We start from the raw sequence: 20,126 nt of genomic DNA, 5'->3' as shown, positions 1-20,126 counted from the left end.
ATTTGAAATAGTAGTATCCATGTTATGATATATGTATATTTGCTTAATGTCCCACTCTTTCTTATTTTTCTGACTTTTTGTTGGGGGGAGGGGGAGCTTGGTCCTAAAATAAATGAAATGTACGAATTAAATCATTTAAATACTCCAAAAGAAGTATTTGTACGGTACAGAATGTTCAATGAAAACTGACTAAAGCCAAGGAATATGTTGATGTAACAGTAAGAGTACATGCAACACTACTTCTGTACTATTGTACAGAACATTTAGTTTTCAAAAACTAAATTAGCTAGCCTGTTGCTGCACCAACAAATATCATTTGCAAGCTGAAAGTTTCAGTGAAAAGATGTTTTCCCATCTGATGTTGAAATAATGATTCTGCTACTGCTTAGAACCATGATATTGAATTTTGTAACTACTGGAGAAACTTAAATGGCTCACTTTTTTCTGGGAAAAGCTTCAGTTCTTTCTTATTGACTTTTTGATTTTGAGGGTCAGCACATCTAGTAATTGTGGAGAAAATGCCTCCTGGGCTTTCCAAGTTTCAGCTGAGCCAAAACTATTCACCATTTTTCATAAACTTTTCTTTCATCACTGAAAACTCTTTTGGCAACTTATCTACACTTTCTGAGAAAATATTTTTCAATACCTCTCAAAAATAGTGAAATATATATCATGCAAAAATGACAGATTGCTAATCTGAAACTCATTCACATCATGATAAACTAATTTCTTCTGTGGCTGCATACAATAATAATGCAGCAGAGCAACAGAACTACAAGAACTAGGATAACTCTGTCATTTTGTACAGTTCTCCTTAGTCTCAAGATCATGCTTTGTCCTGATCTGGTAATGCAAGGAGATTTGCTAAAGGTGATGTGACATGTACACAAAACATGTCCAAAATGGTCATGTGGTAGATTTATAAATGACAACAACGTGGAAACAAAAACTAGAGATAGTTGTATTTCTGCCTATTCATTACTGCTCAACAGTAAACAGAAATAGTGTGATTGCCCTTATTTCTTTAGGCTGATGGTTCTTTACCATCTGTCAACTAATATGTATCTATTCGGAGATCTGCTTTGGTGCCTCTTGGTTGCCTTGACTTCCAACTGATGAATAATGGCACAGTTTAGTCAGTCAGATTTAGGATCACCATTGCATTTAAGTACTCTTTTAAGTATTACTCTACATATTAAAATTGTCAAAGTGATTCACATATACACTCCCCTTAGAGAAGAATGTATATGTGAACAATTAATTACTTATTGTTAACATTGCTTGTAAGGCATCATATAACTTACTTCATATGGGATCTAGGTATATATGATGATGAGGCAGCCATACAGTTTTGCACTTGCAACTAATTAAACATATTACTTGTCCACTGCGTCAAACACACAGGACTCTATGGAGGAATATTACAGACTATATGAACGTGGTGAAATATATGCCAAATTAGCACTCAGCCGGCATCAAAATTAATCCCTCATCTTGCAATGTTCATAGACATTGTAAGATTGGAATGATTTTAGGAATTGTCACAAAATCTGAAATCCTGTGAGACTTTCCTTTTACAAGATGTGAGATAGACTTATATAGGTCTATCTCACATGGTCCTAGCTAATCTTGCTGCAGCTGGTAGCAGAATGATTGAGTTATAGTATTTTCTCCACTTCCAGGTGAATAGTGCTAGTAGGCCAGATTTGTTACTAGTCTGGAATACAACCTGAAATGAGACAGATCTTTTAGGAGACTTGAACAATAGTACAGACCCACAGAAGTTTCATGTCTTAATTGTTCGTTTTGATGGGAATAACCCATTTATTTAACCATGAATTGAGTGATTGAGAGTATTGCTTCCATTTCTATTCTAAATTTCTTAAAAATGCCTTATTTTGCAAATTTAAGAATACTATCTAGGCTACGAAACATTCTTACCCTCTTTCCTACCTATGTATAACCAGTTTTATTGAAAGTATACAAGTATTTACTCTATTATTTGATGGAAAGGCCTTAAAAGCAGGATCCAGGGAGCCATCTGTTCTGAATGCAGTTTGAGATTGTTTTAAAACCATTTTCTCATTGGCTCTTCGAACAATCACTAGATGTGGACAATAGATACAAATATATAGAGAAGCAAGTTCAATTTAAAAAGTTTAATCTATCGTTTACCTTCAGTTTCCCCCCTTACAGTAATGGGATTGCAATCTGGGCCAGGTGCATCTTGAATTTGAAACTTTGGTAAAATATACTCTTTCCCTCGTGTGTGAGTGTCTACATGGAGATTATTGCCAAGAAGTGTAAGCTTTGTTAGATGATCCAATAGCCTGAGTCAGTATATAGATATTTCCTATTTTTCTCATTTAAAGGATATTCCAAAAGGCTTCTGGCTGATCCGTGTTCACGATTGTACCTGAATAAACTTGCCTTGTTTTGGTGTACAGAGAGATAAATTTAAGAGAAATTATGCTTGGAACGACTAACAAATAATTCCTTCAAAATAAATTCCAAAAAAAAAAGGAAGTTCATTTGAATTCAATAGGGATACATAGATATATTTCATTTTATACAGAATAAATATTCACAGCTGGCAAATCTACCTCATCTACCTGTGCTGACAAGTAGTAAATGATGCACCTGCCTCCAGGTAGATTTTGTAATTCCCACCACTACTACATGTGAAAAAAAGTCTACACACACACACACACACACCAATGGCATTTTTAGCCTCAGCCTTACAAACCTTGAGTCGGCTCCAAGCCAAAAAGAGGCACAGTGAAAGGGAACACTGGATTCGAATCAGCTGTAAAGATACTATTACTCTTTTTGTATGTTTTAAATTGGTTTTATTTGAAATATTCTGTAAATTGTCATGAGTCCAAATATTGGGGGAAAGGTATGATGATGACGATAACAAGAAGAATAACATGTCACTACGATTAAAGCTGCAATCCTAAATATATTTATTATACAAACCAGAGTGGGAAGCTTGTAGTCTCCCAGCTACTGTTGGACTCCAGTTTCCATCAATTCTCTCCAACCTATCCCATGGCAAACATGCCATGGTGGGATTATTGTCTACCAACCTTTGTAGTGGTAAAAGTTCCCTACCTGTTATGGAAAGCTGAAATGCAAGCAAACACTGGTGAGGTTTTAAGTCCACTGGGACCCTATCACAGTCTAAGATAGCAGAAAGTATTTGTCAACAGCTTTCTGTGAAAGGATATCAAAATAAAATTTATTCTCTTGGCTTTGGGCAGAAAAATTACACTTGTACAGTACAAATTAGTACTAGCATTTCTTTACAAGTCTCAATAATTCTCTATGCAAGGTTTAAAACTATTATAAGATGTATCTTTTATGCTAATAATGTCATTCTACAGTACATGTTGCCTGTCAGTTTTCACTGTTGTGCCCTAGTGAGCATAACAACATATTTATGAAAGACTAATTGGTTGAAAGAAGCAGCCTAATATAACACACAGAGAGACAAATATTTCACCAAAGACATTTGATAGTCATTTTAAAACTATAAGGTCAACCAGGGCTTCCAAGGCTTGACCAAAAACTAAGATGCAACAGAAATCATATGTTCAGGGATAAATATCTCAAAACAGTCAGATGTGTGTGCTATAGAAATTGGGGTGTGTGTGTCTGTGTGTGCAGGCGTGCTTTCTGTATAACCAGTTTTATAATTCAGTGCTTATATTACTATGTACTGCTCGCAGGTCCATGTGGTGGGATAGAGTAAAATTTTGGAACAAGAAATTTTACACATATGGTCTTAATTGCCTTTTGTAATAAAGCCAGGCCCAACATTTTTTTAAAAAAAATTCAAAACATCAGCTTGCAAACTGGGTTTTCATGTTAAGCTTTCCAATAAAAAAGCAGGAGCAGATGTGGCTTTGGCTATTAACATGGTTAGGACATTTCCCTATCCAAGCTGTGCATACACACCAAATCCCACACATCTCTTTAAAATCACTAGTTTACTTCAGGGGAAATGATGAAAACTTTGCTGTCTCTAGAAAGCTGCTGAAGGACATGTGCTGATTATTGCTATCTTAAAATGTTTGGTATATCCTTACTCTATACAGTAGTGGCACCAGGAATTTGGTCAGAAGACAGATGTTTGGTGCAGTGAAAAATCTTTACAAACGTAATACTTTGAAAGTTTACCAATCCTGTTACAGTCACTACTATCTTTGTAATGATCCCCTTTCAGATTTAATTTCTATGAACTATTTATTCCAGGACTATTTGCTATAAGATTCCTCCGAGAATTCCAGAAGGAACACTGTAGTTACGATAAGACAAATGCTTTTCACACAAGGATCTTACAAGGAAGAAACCTGGAGAGAGGAGACATAACGTATTATATCCCTGGGTTCTGGCACTTACTCATTAGTATAAATATATCTAAAATATAGCAAGCCCCTGTTCACTTCTTATGAGAATATTCTTTTAGAAAGAAACTAAGATGTTTCGCCACAGAATCCCAATCAAGAAAAACATTGCTTCATGTATTTAAAGGAATGGGATTATTTATTTGTGGCTTCTTCCCAAAGTTAATGTTTGTACAGGACCATCACACAGTACTGGTGAAAACATTTCCATTTTTAAGACTTGGAAGCATTTGTAGGGGAAGTCATGAGAAGGAAATGCATCTTTTTTCTCCACTGAATGACACTGTTATGCACTGGGGATCAAATAGCAAGAGGTCAAGAGGCAGCCAGTAGTATGCTGATGAAGAAATATCAAGGTAATGTCTTCAATGTTATAACATAGGGTCCATAAAACTAGCATCACAGAAAAGTGGTATGACCCTATCTGATCAAGAAAGTAAGAATGAAAGCAATAGATAATGAGTTCGAAGCCAGCCCGGGCTGGAGTGGGTGTCCAGCCATTGTGTAGCCCGTTGTCGACCTTTGCAACCCGAAAGACAGTTGCATCTGTCAAGTAGGAAAATAAGGTACCACCTTGTGTGGGAGGCTAAATTTAACTAATTTATGAGGCCATAAAGAAAAAAGACTCCGGGGAATGTGGAATGCGGAAGAACTTCATCGGTGTCGTTGATGGACGATGAAAAGCAGCAGCTCCCCTGGCGGCCAGAAAAAAGTTAAATAGCCTCGGTGTATTTGTCTGTTAAATGTTGTTTGTCAAACTGGCATTTAATGTTTGCCATATATGTGTTACTGTAATCCGCCCTGAGTCCCCTGCGGGGTGAGAAGGGCGGAATATAATAACTGTAAATAAATAAATAAATAAATAAATAAATAAGCATCCATTTCAGCAAATAATGGAATCTCCCATCATAACTGGAACTATTCATAGGTCACCTTATAAACCACCTAACCTCAGAATTTTCCTTCTGTTTAAAAAAAGACAAAATTTTACAATAAACAAAATATATTACAAAATGCACCACCCATATGAGGTTGTTGTTTGAATTAATTCTCTAGCATCTGTAAAAAAAAAAAAAGCTATATCTAGCTCATCATGAGGAAAAAAGCTGAAAAGGCCTTCTCTCTCATTGATCTCATTCACAGCATAAATACCAAGGTTGATTTTAAGGATTGGGCACAGTGTAAATATTTCAGCAGCAGCACTTTAGCTGGTAGAGGAACCTTGTTAGAGGCGGCAAACATAAGACAAACACGGCAGTGGAATTTCTATATGAAGGCCTCAATTGGAGTAACAACCAACACAATGACTAAGTCTACTGCAGAGAGTCAGCAAGGTCCTGTTATCACTTCATTTCCCATCTCCCAGTTTCCATGGGCAGTCGTTCAATTTTTTTACAATAATACCTGTATTTCAGGTGTTGTCACTAATATTTTCGAAGACACAGCTAAGGAATACCAGCTGTTGTGGGCTATCTTAAGGGAAAGGCAGAGACAAACTACCTCTGAGCAGTATTTGTGTAAGGAAAACCTATTTTTATTTAATTATTTCATTTATTCATTGGCTGAATATCCAACCTTTCATCTAGGATAGGATCAAATAATGGGCATAGACAGCAGGCAATTAAATGAAATCTTTTTAAAGTATTCATTTATTTGCTTGAATCAAGTTACACATCATTGTTGGGATGCTGATGAAGTGGAAAGTAAATATTTTTTTTAAAAAAATAATACATATTTTTGCTTTAGATTTTTAATATTTCAATTTCTAAAATAATGACACTTACGTTCCCAAACACTTCTGCTTTCAATATGGGTTTTAAAAGTTTAGTTTTAAAACTTTACTTTTAAATGTAAAAGTACTTTCTTCTTTTTGACAGAACTTATTATTTGTTCTGTGTTTTGCCATTTGTATCCTGGAGATAAGAACTGATTCATACTCTCCCCCCACCATTTCACTTCTCAGAAGTGAAACCGCAGAAATGGACAAATACAGAAAACTTTGTTAACACTGAAACAATGTGACACATAGAACTGGCAAGGCCTGCAAATCTATCCCATTCTGTCTACCTAATCTCAATGATGTTTTGTTCAGCATCACCATCTATATCATTTATTTATTTATTTATTTATTTATTTATTTATTTATTTATTTTTCGTGCCAGAAGTGATCTGAGGATACAGTTATAAGGTATTTAAAAATACAAAGTTAAAAACTTGGCATTATGCTAAATGTCCTTTGACCAGAAGCTGGCCACTTGGAGTGCCTCTGGTGTGGCTGTGGTCCTCCATTGTCCATGTGGCAGGGCTCAGGTTGCATTGTAATTGGTGGTCTGTGGTTTGCTCTTCTTCACACATGCATGTCATGGACTCCACTTTGTAACCCCATTTCTTAAGGTTACCTCTGCATCTCGTGGTGTAAGAGCACAGCCTGTTCAGAGCATTCCAAGTCGCTCAGTCTTCTGTGTGCCCAGGAGGAAATCTCTCATCTGTTACCAGCCACTGACAGAGATTCTGGGTTTTCACCTGCTAGTTTTGGAGTGTCACTTTCTGAGGTGTTTAGAATCTTAGGAGGCTATTTCTTGATTCAAGGCATTGGCTTGCCGGTTGCTCTCCAAACAGAGGATGGACCAGAGATGTCAATGGCTTGGTCCTTTCATTACTGACTGCTACTTTGCAGCGGATATCAGGTGGTGCAATACCTGTAAACAGTGTAATTTTTCCATAGACATCCTATGATAATGCTGCAAGTCTCCTTAAGACCCACATCCACTGTTTTAACATAGTGAGATGTATTCCAAACTGGGCATGCGTTCTCAGCAGCAGAGCAACAAAGCGCAAGGGCATATGGTTATTAGGGGTGGACAACTGCACGCCAATTTTCTCTCGTGGGGCAATGAACCACTACAGATGTAAGAACAAAACCAAGAAACTTATTTATTATTTATTTATTTTATTTATTTCTGGTATTTATATCCCATCTCTTCTCTACCTCAAAAGGGGAACTCAGGACGGCTTACATAGGTAGCAATTCGATGCCGTTACATGAACAATTACTACAATAACCATTAAACAAACCATCAAACCATTAAAATATATAAAATACATAAAAAACTTGAAAGTGGAAACAGGGAAAACTAAAACTCCATAAAGAGGGTTTTTTTTTTAAAAAAAAAATGAAGATGCTAAACAATGTATGGATGGGGATCCTAGTTAAAAGATGAATTCCACTTCTTGTGGGATTTCAGATGGGACGTTTCAGCTTATCTTTTTAATCAAATAAAACAGCAACCTGTGAAGACTACAAGCACTGGGCCCTCTGCTCAAGCTTACAAAATCACATAATCTTTGAGATGCAATCTGCCAAGCCCTGTTTTTATACCCGCAAAGTGTTTTTGTTAATTGTATTCCAGCCAACTCTGACGTATAGCAACTCTATAATGAGAGACCTCCAAGTCACCCTGTCATCAACAGAAACGGCAGACTCAGGGCTGTGGCTTCGTTGACAGAATCCATCGATTTACAGTGCAGGCTTTCCCTTTCCTTGCTCCCTGCCACCTGGCCAAGTATTATTGTCTTTTCTAGTGAGTCAGGTCTTCTTGTGATATGTCAAAAGTACACCAATTGTAGTTTAGTCATTTAAACTGAACTAAATGAAGAAAATGCAGGCTTAATTTGTTCTAGGATCCATTTATTTGTCTTTTTGAATAGACCAGCATCACATACCAAATAAATTGATTTTCTTCCGTTCAGTTTTCTGCAATGTCCAGCTTTCGGAGGTATACAAAGAATTTGGAAATACAATAGCATGAAGAACCCAAAGTTTTGTATTTAATTATATATCTTTAAACTTCAGGATCTTGTCTAGGTTCTCGCCATCCCAGTTCTAATCTCCTTCTGATTTCTTGCCTGCAGTGTCCATTTTTAATCAAGATTGACCAAGAATGAAAAATCTCAAACTATTTTAATGTCTCTGTCATCTAAGTCATACAAATCATATGTTATCATTACTTTTGTTCTCTTTATGTTCAACTATAAACCTGCTTTTAGAGCCTAAAAGCATGCACTTGACCAACTGATGGCCTGAAGTCTGAGCAGGACGAGCTTTCTCCACAATAGTAGAATGAGGAATCCACCTCTTATCACACCATGAATCAGTAATACCAATTTCTGAATTTGTACAATTCTATCAGAAGTATTCACATCATTGTTGTTCCAAGATCTGTTCTGGTGGGTTGCAGAACTCTGAAACATTTAGGGATGTCTGAAAGGGGAGTGGATGAAAACTGAATTCTCTGACTGCCTGACTCCCCATGAAATCCTTCACAAGATCAGATTAGGTACTTTTACAAATGGCCAATCCTTCCCCTGCCTATATAAGATAAAAGGGTTTTATGAATGCAATCAGGCACATAATGTTTCTCTTATAAAGACTATTCTCTCCTCACACATCTATTTTCAGGAAACGGCTGCCTTTACATGCTTTTGACTTTGTGCTTTAGCAGACGGAACTCTTGATATCAGTAAATATTATGTTTTCCAAGAATTCTAATATTATCACAGCAGTGGGTAATAACACTGGGCTCTCGCCAGTGGAAACAAGAGCTCCCTTCCAACTGTTTCTGCTGCTAGAAGATCCAGCAATATTGGGTGATTCATGGAGACTACTGCACTTTAGAGTTACTGTTGTGTAACAGCCAGACTTTTCTGACCTTATAATGCAATCTATAAAGCTGTAACCACATTTTGTATTTAATGGTAATGGGTTTGTGTTATTCACATGCCGTAAAACATTTGGAGATTCATAGAACAAAGAAAATTAAAATGAGATGAAAATGGTATGAGAGAGATTCCTAGACCCTTTAAATACAATTACATGAGGATATGCCATAATAAATGTTAGCCTGGTTAAATTTTGCATTCTTTATAATTAAAAGCTGCAAATCAAATCACTTTATTATCAAGCTGTATTGACCAATGAAAGAATGTTTTGACTTAACAGCATGGCATCTTAGTCATCAATCAGAAACTAGTCCTTAAAAAGCAGCTTCTGGAAGTAGAATGGCTTTCAAATGCACTATTTTCTAGTAAAAATAATATAAGCTTCCTTTCAGTGAGACAATGAAAAATCACTATCATAAAATACAGTATTGTCCTATGTTCCTTAAAAAGTTCATCACTGGACATATAGCAACATTTAACTGTTGCTTTATAGTTCTTAAAATACTGTTAAAGAGAAAAGGGTGAAAATATCCAGTCTAGATACAATTGAAGGAGTGATAAAATGATCCTATTGTTGGAGCTATTTGTCATTGCTATTTGTCAAGTATAAAATTAATCTGATTATGGTGAAACATTTTTGAGCCTGACTGAAATTCAGAAGCACAATCTTTAAAGAGGTAAAGCACACACACGCATGCACACACACCTATATAGATACACACAGGGCATTGCTGTAGACATTCTTTGTTCTGTGATGGCTAGTTGGATGTACTACATCTTCCTCTTGTCATTTTGCTCTTCTAGAAGGTCAGGAGGCATATAGAACAATAGTTCCCAGCCTTTGCTCCATCAGGTGTTTTGGACTTCAACTCCCATATATCCTAACAGCTGGTAAGCTGACTGGAATATCTAGAAGTTGAAGTCCAAAACAACTGGAGACTGGTAACCACCAATATAGAGGAAGACAGAACTTTTAAGATATTTCCTCTCTTTACCAGAGTCTTTCTCCATGTAAGTTCTTGGACTCAGCAGAACATTTTTACTGGGGGTGTGATGGAAGAACAGATCTCTTGTCTCCCTCTTCTATCTCATATCTCTGTTGCTCAATCAGCATGAGGCACTGCAGAGGGAGAGAGTAATTGGCAAATATTGCCTCCTCCATATGGCAGAGAAGAAGGAATCCAAGAGGTTTGTTTCATACAGGATGATCTGTAATTTTATAGTCAGTCAGAAGATCAAGAGTGACCAGTCAATGCCTTCTGACCTTCTAGAAGATCAAAATGACAAGAGGACATCCAAGCAGCCATCTCAAAAGGAAGAATGTTTTCCTATCTTAATCTCATTTACACTACTAAAACTTTGACTGCTCATTGCTTTGGGCCTCTATCATTTCGCCTCTGCCTGGGATGGAAATACAAAGAACTACAGGGTTGCTGAACCTTCTGCCTCACAGGAAGAAGGCCAATTCCATATTATTTTGTGCGAAAAGCACACACAAGAAGCATGCTCTGGATCCATCTGTCTGTCAGAAAATTAAGCGCTATTTGAATTTGTGTGCATGATTACATTGGGCAGCAAGGTTTACCTGTTAAATATCAGGTTATTATGTTGAGGTTGTATAATTTCAAGAACTGGTAACAAAATGTATTATGCTTATTAAGCCATCCTGAGTCCCCCTTCGGGGGTTGAGAAGGACAGGATACAAATACTCTAAATAAATAAATAAATAAATAAATATTAAGATTAAGCAACTTCTATTTGTACCAACTCTGTTGCCATGACTAAGAGAGTCACAGATGGGTGAAACCAGAGTGCCATTTAGTTGCAATTACTGATAAATGTCACCTCACATAGTTTGAGGACATGGAAGATTAACCTGGTGTTTTGTGTCTTTCTTTATCCTCACTGTTAGCCAGACATGGGTTAGGTGGTTCTTGATAGCTCAAAGAAAGTGCAGCTGAGGCCAACTATGAATAATGTAGATGGGATTCTATGGTTTCTGATAATTACTATATTTGGATAAAATGTTCTTAAATTCATGTAGTCTGGGATTCTGCTGATTACCTGGATCATTTTCATGCTCAATTCAAACCTGTACTCGTGACAAAAGTAACCTTGGCTGTCTTAATAAGTGATCTACATCAGGGAGAATATAAAGGGAACGGTGGCTTTCAATTCTATTTATTGACATGGATCATTATATGGGATGGGCATAGGGAGAGACAGGAAAATTACACACCACTGTATACATGGAGTCCCAGAATACTATTTTATATGTTCAAGCTTCTGTACAGGATCATTTCTCAACAGCCAACAATGATCAACAGAATATGCCAAAATCTCTGCTGAATATTTTTGTCACTCTCCTAAAGTCATATGGAGCTTCCTGGTGGGTTTTTATTGAGAGAAGGGGGAGGACCCCAACTGAATGTAAAACTGTGTTTTCAGCAGGTGATGGTCCCCGAATCCTATCAATTCCCATTCCAGCATAGGGGATGGTGCTATAGTCATTCTTGGATAAATGATCTCAAAAAGGAATCAGGTTTTGTTCTTCCCCAGCCTTAATGGTCTTTCTCCTCTTCCTATTTATTTATTTATTTATTTATTTATTAGTGATATTGCTGCACATGGCACTTTACAAGTAAATTACACCAAAACAGTTCCCTGTCTTCAGGCTTACAATATAATAAAGACATAATATTTTTGGGACTCCAGAGGTGCTCTCTTCACTAACAAATCTAAGAATCAGGCCTGGTTCTTTGGAACAATATTTCTGTTAGACTTCTGGAGATCAAACTGGGAGGTAGTGCTACCTCAAAAATTTAAGCATTCACATTGTACTTTAAAAAAAATGTTTGTTTTTTTAAAAAGTTATTTTATTACTATTTTACATACAGTTAGAAATACATAACAGTACAAACCATGACATAGTATAACTCACTGTAGATGACTATTTACAGTTTTTGTAACTAAGTTTCAAGTTCTGTTTGTACTTCCCTTTTCAATATAGAGCCTTCACATTGTACTGTGATATAGCAGCAGCCTTGGTCATTGTTATATCACAGCATATTACATAGCATGATGATGTATATCAAATATATTTTAGCAGCCAGCCAAAAAAGCCTCTATTTCCACCTATGGGTCAAATTCAAAGTGCAACTATTTTGTAAAGAGGCCTAGTTAACAACAAGTGTGCTACATTTTAGAATGATATTGGGGAGTAAATTTGAACAAATAAACAGTAAAATCTGTTCACTTCAATTTCTAAAATGTATTTCCATATCAATAAAATAAGTGCACTTATGCATTTACACAGAAGTACAATTGTAGACTAAAGTGAAATTAGCAACTCTTCTTCCTTTCCTCTCTTGCTCTCTCTCTCTCTCTCTGTTGGATTAAAAAAAACAGTTTATGAGAGGCTTCACTCATAGATTAAGAATCCATGAAATTAATAAACAAGATGAATATTCAAGAAATACAGTACAAAAGAAAGACACATAAGGCTAAACCGTACTGCACAACCTAATTCCATACTTTTTAGTAATTTCTAGTAAAAGGTGACCTTTGTGTGTGCATGAGACAGAGATTTGCATTCCTGCTTTGTGAGTGGACAAACACCACCCAATCAATCCTTCATCAGCAGTGAATGACACTTTGTCCTGTGGTAAAATCCACGATAGAAATTAATTTTAAAAACCCCTCTTAGGCATTAAACCTTTAATCCATGATTATTTGTCCTCCAAGGTAGCAGATGGCAAATCTTCTGCTGTTAAGACTTTTGCCTTGGCACTGGCATATGTTTTCCCTGGGGCAACCACAGCTAGGATCCCAGGGTATTAGAACAGCCAATTCCTAAACCGAATACCAAAAGCTGGTGCTCTACCTGTAATGTTAATTACCGCTGAAGCATTTTTTTCCCCAGGTTGGTATCCCTGTAGGAAAAAAGTACACTTCTGGATCATTTAATTAGAATTCTGTATTCTGAACCCTTACAAACCACAATAAGCTAATACTGCTTTGTAGAGGAAAACTGTACCAAAGAATGCATCTATAAGTCTGCTTAGCAGCCTTAGAATGGATCCATAAAATATATTAACACTAATTAGTGCAGAATAAGTAGTTATCAGTTGAAAGGAATATATAAAACAGGCTAGACACAGCTCAGTGATAAATGGGTAATTGGAACTATCTCCTCAAAATACCACTGCTCTCATCAAAGTTTAGTTCAACAAACTGGTGGGATCATTTACACAGCTCCCATACTGTATAATTCTTTAAGCATATACTAGTCAGGGCTTATCTAGATAGTTTCCAGACAAGTACAAAGAGCTCTGTAGACAGTTACAAGGTTATCCTTGTTTAGCAAAGGGCCCCTGTGGTCCAGTAGACAAAGTCCTGGGAGAATCTGGAACAGCTGGGCACAAATCCTATCTGAGAGATGGAAGGCTTGTACAGCCTTGAGAAATCACTCCCTCTAAGCTTTAACTCCCTATGTACAAAATTGGAATGTTAATGAACCTCCCCACAGTAAGAGCAAGCTTAAAAAAGGAGATTTTCAAACTAAAAGTCAGAACAATAAACAGTCGTCCAGTAGAGTACTTTTGTGTTTGTACAACTGTGTGTACAAATTATTGGTTTAATCAGAAAGTTTATCTATATAGCTAGAGAAGGACTGAGCAAAGCTTATCTTGTGGATTTTGGTCTTGCTCAGAGGTCAATATTAAAATAAATGCTGTCCATTGCTTTCAGCACAATCAGTGATGAACGCTGAGTGTGTTACACTTTATTTTTGAAGGAGGAAGGTGAGAAAGCACCCCTGAAGGAATCACTAACATACTTAATAATACAAAAAGGAGGTGTGCATGGGTTGTTGTAGGTTTTTTCAGACTATATGGCCATGTTCTAGAGGCATTCATGCCTGACGTTTCGCTTGCATCTATGGCAAGCATCCTCAGAAGTTTTGAGGTCTGTTGGAACTAGCAAAATTGGGTTTGTATATCTGTGGAATGTCCAGGGTGGGACAAAGAATTCTTGCCTGTTGGAGCTAGGTGTGAATGTTTCAACTGGCCACCTTCATTAGCATTTGATGGCCTGACAGTTTTTTGGTGTGGCTTGTTAGTGTCTGGGGGAATCTTTTGTTGTGAGGTGATTAGCTATCCCTGATTGTTTCCTCTCTGGAGTTTCCCTGTGTTTGGGTGTTGTTTTGCTGTAATAATTTTAGAGTTTTTCAATACTGGTAGCCAGATTTTGTTATTTTCATGGTCTCCTCCTTTCTGTTGAAATTGTCCACATGCTTATGGATTCCAATGGCTTCTCTGTGTAGTCTGACATGGTGGTTGTTAGAGTGGTCCAGCATTTCTGTGTTCTCAAATGTGCTGTGTCCAGGTTGGTTCATCAGGTGCTTTGCTATGGCTGACTTCTCTGGTTGAAGTAGTCTGCAGTACCTTTCATGTTCCTTGATCCGTGTTTGGGCGCTGCATTTGGTAGTCGCTATGTAGACTTGTCCACAGCTGCATGATATACGGTAGACTCCTGCAGAAGTGAGAGGCTCCCTTTTGTCCTTTGCTGAACATAGCATTGATTGGATATTCTTAGTAGGTCTGCTGATAGTTTGTATGTTGTGTTTCCTCATCAGCTTCCCAATGCAGTCAGTGGTGCCCTTGATACATGGCAAGAACACTTTTCCTCTGGATGGATCTTTGTCTTTACTCTCATGGCTTGTTCTCGGTCTTGCAGCTTTTCTGATGTCTGAGGTGGAGTATCCATTGGCCTGTAAAGCCCAGTTTAGGTGGTTCAGTTCATCTTGGAGGAGGTGGAGTTCGCATATTCTTTTTGCACGGTCTGCCAAGGCTTTAATGGTGCTTCTTTTTTGACTTGGGTGATGGTTGGATTTTTATATAGATATCTATCTGTATGTGCAGGTTTTCTGTAAACTGTGTGATTCAATTGTTGATCTGGTTTGCGGATGACTAGGACATCTAGAAAAGGCAGTTTTCTTTTATTTTCTTTTTCCATGGTGAATTAGATGTTTGGGTGGACATTGTTAAGATGGTACAGGAACCTGTTGAGTTCTTCTTCTCCGTGGCTCCAAATGGTGAAAGTATAATCCACATATCTGAACCATATAGTGGGAATTTTTGTTGCTGTTTCCAGGGCATGTTTTTTAAAGTGTTCCGTGTAGAAATTTGCTATGACTGGGCTGAGAGGGCTCCCCATAGCTACTCCATCTTTCTGTTCATAGAATTCATTGTCCCACTGAAAGTAGCTGGTGGTGAGGCAATCGTGAAACAGAGCTGTGATGTCTTCTGGGAACTTCTGGTTGATTAGTGAAATGGTGTCTGCTACCGGGACCATGGTAAATAGAGACACCACATAGAAGCTGATCAGTCTGTTGTTGGTATTTAGCTTGAGGTTGGTGATTTTTTTTTTTATGAAGTGGGCTGAGTCCTTGATGTAGTGTGTAATGAGCCCAATATAGCTTTATAACTGTGCAGCCAGAGATTTTGCTAAGTCGTACGTGTGGGATCTAATGGGACTCACAATGGGTCTGAGTAGGGTAGAGTCTTTATGGATTTCTGGGAGTCCATAAAGCCTAGGCGGGAGGGCTTCCAATTTGCACAGCTGTTGACGTATGTCGCAGTTGATCGAGGAGTTCTTGATCACAGTGTTGGTTTTTCTGGTTATTTTGGAAGTTGGGCCTTGAAGTTTTCTGTATATAGTAGGATCCAGGAATTTTCTGATCTTCTCTTTGTATTGTTCCGTATCCATGATTACTGTGGCATTCCCCTTGTCTGCTGGGAGAATGATGATATCTGGATCTGAGTTGAGGTCTCTGATGCCTTGTCTTTCCTTCCTTGTAATGTTACTGGAAGGAAGTTCTGGCTTTATTATTATTATTAACTTTATTTGTACCCCGCTAACATCTCCCGAACGACTCGATGTGGCTTACAAAGGCCAAAGCCTCAATAAAAACAACAACATAACAATACACATAACATTATAAAGCAAATCAAAAACATTAAGCAATAACAGTAAACAATAAAAACAATACACCATAACACAATAAAACTAGGGCTGGGCCGAATGTAATGAGTACAGATTAAAAAGTGCTGAGTATGACGGGTGCAATGTAGGATTTTAGGGTAAGTGCAATGTGCAGACGATCCTAAATCTCTGATAAAGTGCTTCTGGGACATATTGCTGGAGTTTCCTATTCTGGAAAGGCACACCAGAACAGCCAGGTCTTCAAACTCTTCCTAAAGACTGCCAGTGTAGGAGCTTGTCTGATGTCTTTGGGGAGGGTGTTCCAAAGTCGGGGGCCACCACAGAAAAGGCCCTGTCCCTCGTCCCCACCAGACACGCCTGCGACGCAGGTGGGATCGCGAGCAGGGCCTCTCCAGATGAACGAAGAGAACACGTGGGTTCATAAACAGAGATGCGGTCACACAGGTAGGCAGGTCCCAAACCGTTTAGGGCTTTGTAGGTAAACACCTGCACCTTGAATTGGGACCGGAAAATGAACGGCAGCCAATGGAGCTCCTTGAACAGGAGGGTTGACCTCTCTCTGTAAGGAGCACCAGTTAACATCCTGGCCGCCGCCCACTGAACTAACTAGAATTTCCGAGCTGTTTTCAAGGGCAGCCCCACGTAGAGCGCATTATAGTAGTCCAATCTAGAAGTGACCAAGGCATGGACCACCCTGGCCAGATCAGCCTTTACAAGGTACGGTCGCAGTTGGCACACGGGTCTCAATTGTGCAAAAGCCCTCCCGGACACTGCCGACGCCTGAGCCTCAAGCGTAACTGATGAATCCAAGAGGACTCCCAAACTGCGGACCTGTGACTTTAGGGGGAGTGTATTATTATTATTATTAAACTTTATTTGTACACCGCTAGCATCTCCCGAAGGACTCGATGCGGCTTACAACGGCCAAGGCCTCAATACACAACATAACAGTACACCTAAAGCAAATTAAAACAATTAAAGCAGTATTAAAACAACAAACAACAAGCAATAGACAGTACATCGAAACACGATAAAATTGGGCCGGGCCAGAGTAAGGGGTACAGGATTAAAAAGTGCTGATGTGACAGGTGATATGCAAGGATTATAGGGCAAGTGCAGTGTGCAGTGTGCGGCAATCTTAATTCTAATAAAGTGCTTCTGGGACTTGGTATTGGAGGTTTCCTAATCGGGGAAGGCACATCGGAACACCCAGGTCTTCAAGTTCTTTCTGAAGACTGCCAATGTCGGGGCCTGTCTAAGATCTTTGGGGAGGGTGTTCCAGAGATGGGGGGCCACCACGGAAAAGGCCCTGTCTCGTGTCCCCACCAAACGCGCATGCGACACAGGCAGGATCACGAGCAGGGCCTCTCCAGATGAACGTAGTGAGCGCATGGGTTCATAGACGGAGATGCGGCCACGCAGGTAGAGTGGTCCCAAACTGTTCAGGGCTTTGTAGGTAAGCAACTGTGCCTTAAATTGGGCTCGGAAGATAAACGGCAGCCAGTGGAGCTCCTTGAACAGGAGGGTTGACCTCTCTCTGTAGGGAGCACCAGTTAACATCCTGGCTGCTGTTCGTTGGACAAGTTGGAATTTTCAAGCCGTTTTCAAGGGCAGCCTCACGTAGAGCGCATTACAGTAATCCAACCTAGAGGTGACCAAGGCATGGACCACCCCGGCCAGATCAGCCTTCGCGAGGTACGGTAGCAGTTGGCACACGAGTCTTAATTGTGCGAAAGCCCTCCCAGATACCGCCGACGCCTGAGCCTCAAGAGTAAGCGATGAGTCCAAGAGGACTTCCAGACTGCGGACCTGTGGTTTCAGGGAGTGTGTAACCCCATCCAACACAGGTTGCCACCCTATACCCCGGTCAGGTTTGCGATCGACCAGGAGGACCTCTGTCTTGTCGGGATTGATCTTCAGCTTGTTCTTCCTCATCCAGATAGACACAGCGGCCAGGCACTCGTCCAGCACCCGAGAGGCCTCCTTGGAATTAGGTGGAAATGAGTAGTAGAGTTGTGTGTTATCTGCGTCGAGGTGGCACCTAACTCCAAAACTCCGGATGACCTCTCCCAGAGTTTTCATGTTGATGTTAAAAAGCATGGGAGACAGAATGGAGCCTTGCGGGACCCCACAGGTCAAAGGCCAGGGGTCCGAGCAGGCGTCTCCCAGCTTCACCATCTGGGAACGACCCTCCAGGAAGGATCGGAGCCACGACAAAACCGTGCCCCCGAGACCCATCCCAGAGAGACGACCCAGAAGGATACCATGATTGATGGTATCGAAAGCCGCTGAGATGTCCAAGAGAACCAACAGAGTCACACTCCCCCTGTCCAGCTCTCTACGGAGGTCATCCACCAAGGCGACCGAGGCTGTCTCGGTGCCGTGACCAGGCCTGAACCCAGACTGTGATTGATCTAGGTAGTTGATGTCATCCAAAAAGCCCTGGAGCTGGTAGGCGACCACCCGCTCCAGCACCTTACCCAAAAAAGGGAGATTGGAGATCGGTCTGTAATTGTTCAGCACCGTGGAGTCATGGGAAGCCTTTTTGAGGAGTGGCTGAACCACAGCTTGTTTCAAATTAGATGGAAAAGTCCCTTAACTATGCATTAATGATCAACACAAACCAATCAACCAGCACCTCCTTGGCCGATTTAATTAGCCAAGATGGGCAAGGGTCTAGGGTCAAAGTGGTCGCCCTCACAGCTCCAAGGACCTCTTCCACGGTCTCAAGAAGAACAAGCCTAAAAGAATCCCACAAAATTGGACCAGCAGATGCCTCAATCACCTCATCTGGTACTGTAATGAAATTGGAGTCGAGCTCAAGGCGTATCTGAGCAACTTTGCCTGCAAAATGGTGTGCGAAATCGCAACACCGAGTTGCTGGGTCGTCGAATGTCTCCTCCACCACAGGTGGGTGAAGGAGTTCCCCAACAACCCAAAACAGCTCCCATGATCTATTTGCTGCAGACGCTATACGTGTGGTCGTGAAAGATTCCCTGGCCATCCATATAGCCACAGAATAAGCCTTAAGAGAGGCTTTAGCCCGTGCTAGGTCAGACACGTCCCGAGATCTCCTCCAAATGTGCTCTAGCCCCCTTCTCGTGTGCTTCATCACAGCCAGCTCCCCAGTAAACCAGGGAGACGGCCTGTCACGACGCAACGTGATGGGGCGTTTGGGAGCGATCGTATCTATCGCCCTGGACATCTCCCTGTTGTAGAGATCCACCAAGGCGTCGACAGAATCGCCAGGCTCCATGGCAGGAAGAACCCCAAGATTCCTCAGGAATCCCTCCGGATTCATCAGTCTCCTAGGGCGGACCATCTTAATTTGTCCTCCACCCCTGCGAAGGTTAAGGGTCGCAGAAAGTCTAAAACTGATCAGATAGTGATCAGACCATGACACCGGAAGGATGTTTTGTTCTTCCACTGTCCGCCACAAAAACTAGGCCGAGTGTGTGTCCAGCCTGATGTAACCCTGTCCAGCACAGCATCCTTGCTGTTTCCCCTCTTACTTCTTCCGGTTCTTCCTCAAAAAGGCGGTAAATTGCTGATTCGACATTGGTGATGTTTTCTACTGGGATCCTGGTGGCGGGTACAGCAAAATTTCCTAGTTTTGCTAGTATGGATACTTGGTCTTCAGAGAGTTGTTTGTCTGTCAGGTTGATGATGGTCAGTGATGTATCCAGTTCTGGTTTTGGCTGTTGCTTTTGGCATTTGTGGAATTTTTGATTTTGTCTGTTGGTGTGGACAGCCGTGTGTGTGTGTGTGTGTGTGTGTGTGTGTGTACACACACACATGGTGTGCAGGTTTTTTTTTTAAAAAAAAATGACATAAACATGTGGCCTTCCAGATTTATTTATTTATTTATTTATTTATAACTTTTGTATCCTGTTCTTCTCTACCTCCGTGGAGGGACTCAGAACGGCTAACAGCAAAATTCAATGCTATACAATAAATGTCATAAAACAACATACAATAAATAAGTTCTAAAAT

General features: G+C 39.8%; 1 protein-coding gene across 3 annotated transcripts in view; it reads right to left on the bottom strand.

Annotated features, from left to right (window-relative positions):
* Positions 1 to 20,126, bottom strand: part of ROBO1 (roundabout guidance receptor 1) — a 777,293-nt gene that overhangs the window by 158,326 nt on the left and 598,841 nt on the right. The gene's annotated exons all lie outside the window — the stretch shown is intronic.

Source organism: Anolis sagrei, chromosome 3 (assembly GCF_037176765.1).
Source record: "Anolis sagrei isolate rAnoSag1 chromosome 3, rAnoSag1.mat, whole genome shotgun sequence".
Taxonomy (NCBI): domain Eukaryota; kingdom Metazoa; phylum Chordata; class Lepidosauria; order Squamata; family Dactyloidae; genus Anolis; species Anolis sagrei.
This window is presented reverse-complemented; position numbering and strand designations above follow the sequence as displayed.